Source organism: Bos javanicus, chromosome 17 (genome assembly GCF_032452875.1).
Source record: "Bos javanicus breed banteng chromosome 17, ARS-OSU_banteng_1.0, whole genome shotgun sequence".
Classification (NCBI taxonomy): Eukaryota; Metazoa; Chordata; class Mammalia; order Artiodactyla; family Bovidae; genus Bos; species Bos javanicus.
Window position 1 is genome coordinate 48641772 of NC_083884.1, and position 4847 is coordinate 48646618.

Here is a 4847-nt window from a genome sequence, read left to right on the forward strand (position 1 = left end):
CCAATAGTATATGTCATGGAATTCTATCCTTGACGGCATATATAGGGCTACCTAATTTTTTTAACTGCTGCATGGTATTTCATAGGATGTATGTGCTGTTTATTAAATCATTCTCCTATTGGTATAAATTGCCAACATCTGCTGGATTGTGGAAAAAGCAAGAGAGTTCCAGAAAAAAATCTATTTCTGCTTTATTGACTATGCCAAAGCTTTTGACTGTGTGGATCACAATAAACTGTGGAAAATTCTGAAAGAGATGGGAATACCAGACCACCTGACCTGCCTCTTGAGAAATCCGTATGCAGGTCAGGAAGTAAGTTAGAACTGGACATAGAACAACAGACTGGTTCCAAATAGGAAAAGGAGTACGTCAAGGCTGTATATTGTCACCCTGCTTATTTAACTTATATGCAGAGTACATCATGAGAAACGCTCGACTGGAAGAAACACAAGCTGGAATCAAGATTGCTGGGAGAAATATCAATAACCTCAGATATGCAGAATGACACCACCCTTATGGCAGAAAGTGAAGAGGAACTCAAAAGCCTCTTGATGAAAGTGAAAGTGGAGAGTGAAAAAGTTGGCTTAAAGCTCAACATTCAGAAAACGAAGATCATGGCATCCAGTCCCATCACTTCATGGGAAATGGGGAAACAGTGGAAACAGTGTCAGACTTTATTTTTTGGGGCTCCAAAATCACTGCAGATGGTGACTGCAGCCATGAAATTAAAAGACGCTTACTCCTTGGAAGCAAAGTTATGACCAACCTAGATAGCATATTCAAAAGCAGAGACATTACTTTGCCAACAAAGGTCAGTCTAGTCAAGGCTATGGTTTTTCCAGTGGTCATGTATGGATGTGAGAGGTGGACTGTGAAGAAGGCTGAGCGCCAAAGAATTGATGCTTTTGAACTGTGGGTTGGAGAAGACTTTTGAGAGTCCCTTGGACTGCAAGGAGATCCAACCAGTCCATTCTGAAGGAGATCAGCCCTGGGGTTTCTTTGGAAGGAATGATGCTAAAGCTGAAATTCCAGTACTTTGGCCACCTCATGCGAAGAGTTGACTCATTGGAAAAGACTCTGATGCTGGGAGGGATTGGGGGCAGGAGGAGAAGGGGATGACAGAGGGTGAGATGGCTGGATGGCATCACTGACTCGATGGACATGAGTCTGAGTGAACTCCGGGAGTTGGTGATGGACAGGGAGGCCTGGCGTGCTGCGATTCATGGATCGCAAAGAGTCGGACATGACTGAGCGACTGAACTGAACTGATTGGTATACTTCTGGGTTAGTTTTCAGTTTTACACTGTTATAAATATTGATAGCCAAATCTCAAAAGCTTACATGACATATGTACGATTCCATTTCTGTGATAGCCTTAAAAAAACTGCCTATGGCGAAGATATTGTGGTCATCAGAGGTAAGGGGTTGGGGAGGGAGAGTATAATTATAAAGGGAGGTACCAGGGGGAAAAAGGGGGAGGGATAAATTGAAAGATTGGGATTGACACATACACACTGTTATATATAGGATAGATAACTAATGAGAACCTACTATAGAGCACAGGAAACTCTACTGAATACTCTGTAATGACGAATATGGGAATAGAATCTAAAAAAGAGTGGATATATGTATATATAGAACTGACTCACTTTACTATACACCTGAAACTAACCAACATTGTAAATCAACTGCACTCCAATAAAAAAATTTATTAAAAATAAAGGATGCAAAGATCTAGAAAAGAAATTCAATTTAGAAATAAAAACTACTTATTTGACTTGTAAAAATAAAGGAAGGCACAAAGAATTTTCTGTATCCTGATCCTGGTGCTAATTCCATGAATCCATACATCTGAAATTCATGGAACTCTATACGCAGAGAAAGAGGGTGAGATGGCTTGACGGCATCACCAACTTGATGCACATGAGTTTGGGTGAATTCTGGGAGTTGATGATGGACAGGGAGGCCTGGCATGCTGCCATTCATGCGGTCGCAAAGAGTTGTACACGACTGAGCGACTGAACTGAACTAAACTGAATTTTTAATTAAATTAGCTTGAAACTTTATTCCTCTTGCACAATTGCTATCCTGACTACCCATGCACCATGGGAGGGGAGCTGGAGAGGCCTTTAAGAAGAGGAATTTCCGTCACAAGGCATCACATCTTTACTTTTAATATTTTCTGCCAGACTGCCCTTCAAAGTGGCTACACTCATGCAGTGTTCTTAAAAGCAATGTAGCCTTAAGGAGGTTTCCTACCATGGAGTCGATGGAAAAACTTCACACAGAATTGAAAATCTATATCCTAGGAATCTTACAATATCCCAAATCTATATTCTAGACTGCTGTCCTTTCTTTTCACTGGTGATTAACAGCAGAAGAGTAGAATAGGAAATAAATCAGCAAAAGGGAATTCGAGCAGAAGTTTTAGAACTCACATAGTGGGACTTCCCTGGTGGTCCAGTGACTAAGACTCCATGCTTCTAATCCATGGGGACTGAGTTCAGTTCCTAGTCAACTGAACTGATCAGGAACTGATCAGGAGTTCAGGGGATCAGGAACTGATCCCCCATGATGCAGCCAAAGATCCTGCATACTGCAACGAAGATCAGAGATCTTAAGGGCCACAGCTAAGACCCGGTGCAGCCAAATAAATAAATTAATTAAATACTTTCAAAAACCTTCACCTACCTATAGGGCATGGCAAGGAATAGAAATTAATAAAGATCATAATGATAAGAATAGTAAACACTTGCGTAGTGCTGTCAAGGTGCCAGGGACTGGACAATCACTTTGCATGTCATAGTTATTGGATTCTCACAACAAACCCAGAAAGTAGGTTACCTTTATAGCCCCATTTTACAGATGAGAAAACCGAGGCAGAAAGGGCTTGAGCAGTGTACCTGCTATCACAGCTAGAAAACAGCAGGTCTAGGGCTCAGTACAGAGCAATCTAGCTGCAGAAGGCATGTGCTGGAATCCTGACATCTCAACACAATCCAGTTTGGTTTTCAACACTACAACTGACAACCGGAGTCAGAACCAGATGATGGGAATGCAAGATTTCATCCCCCAGAAGCAATAGTCGAGAGTCAGTTGTTGCCTTTGGGGAAGGCACATTCAGCATCGACAGATGTTTTGTTTTCTGGAAAGAGACCAAAATTAGGATTTCTTTATAAAATATCTCAATGCTTATGTATTGACTCAGTTTGGTTTTTAATAACTGTATAGATCACATTACAACCTCTGAGTTAGAACTTGCTATGAAAATATGATGCTTGAAAAGGTTAACCCAAACATGACCAGCATATTTGTGATTCTTTTGTATTTTTTATTCTTATTATTTTGGCTGTGCAGCATGCAGGATGTCAGTTCCCAACCAGGGATTGAACCTGCGCCCCCTCAGTGGAAGTGCAGCATCCTAACCACTGGACTGTCAGGAATGTCTCTGTGATTCTTTTAGATCCAGCTTGAAGTGCCCACCAAGTTAACTCTGTGTTGTTTATTATTGCATAAAACACACACACACACCCCAAATGTCAGTGACCTAGAAAGAAAGTGGATGGCTTATTTTCCATTATCATGTTTTGTTATTATTAACTGTAATATGACATGGCTTATGAATTATAATGTATTATAATGATTTACCTGTGTTCGATCCCTGGGTTGGGAAGATCCCCTGGAGAAGAGCATGGCAACTCATTCCAGTATTCTTGCCTGGAGAATCGCCATGGACAGAGAAGCCTGGTGGGCTCCATACAGTCCATGGGGTTGCAAAGAGTCAGACACAACTGAGCAACTAAGCATGTAATGATTTGTTAATTATCATGATTATTGCTCAGGAATCTGTGGTCCCACTGATCTAAGTCATGCTGGCTGTCTGTGGCTGGGATCACCCATGTTTCTGTGGTCGGGTGTCTGGTCAGCTGTGGTCCGGATGGTTTAAGGAGGCCTCAGCTGGAATGACTTCTCTATGCTCCACCAAGACTCTCATCTTCCAGCCAGCTAGCCTGGGCTTATTTATGTAATGGTTCTGCAGGTTACTAAGAAAAGCTTGATCAAGAGCATGTAACATTTCTTGGGTCCAGACTCAAGACTCATAAGACACTGGTTCTGTTGCATTCTTTTCTCCAAGGCAGGTCAAAAGGCCAGTCTGCTTCCCACTTGGGAGTAGGAAAATAGACTTCTGTTTCTTTTGGCTGTGCTGGGTCTCTGTTGCTGTGTTCAGGCTTTCTTTAGTTGCCTAAAGAAATGGGCTTCTCATTCAGGTGGCTTCTCTTGTTTTGGAGCACAGGCTCTAGGGTGCGCAGGCTCAGTAGTTGTGGCTCACAGGCTTTGTTGCCCCGTGGTATGTGGGATCTTCCCTGACCATGGATCAAACCTGTGTCCCCTGCATGGCAGGCAGATTCTTAACCACTGGACCATCATAGAAGTCCAGAAAATAAGACTCTAGATGAGTGTACCAACAAGACACTAGGGTCATTTTTGTAGCCCTCCTACCTCCTCTTCCTGAGCTCCTCTCTCAAATCATTGCTGATTGTTTTAACAAAAGACAAAGTGTGGAAAAACAACAAGTAGGCTTTCAGAAGAACTATTAAGTAAGATGGTTCATTGCCATCTGATAAATTCCCACTGTCCCGGCCCAATTTTAATCTTTGCTCCCCTTCCCAGGGAAATAGTCACCTAAGGAATTTGCAATTAGAAGCCCAACACCATTGGGAGTTAATTCTATAGATTGCACTCTGCGAAAATAATGGAAAAAGTGAATACGCTTAACTAAAATAAAAGGTCAGTAATATATTAACACTGTAACCCTCCAGAGAGAGCTTTTACTACCTTCTGCCTA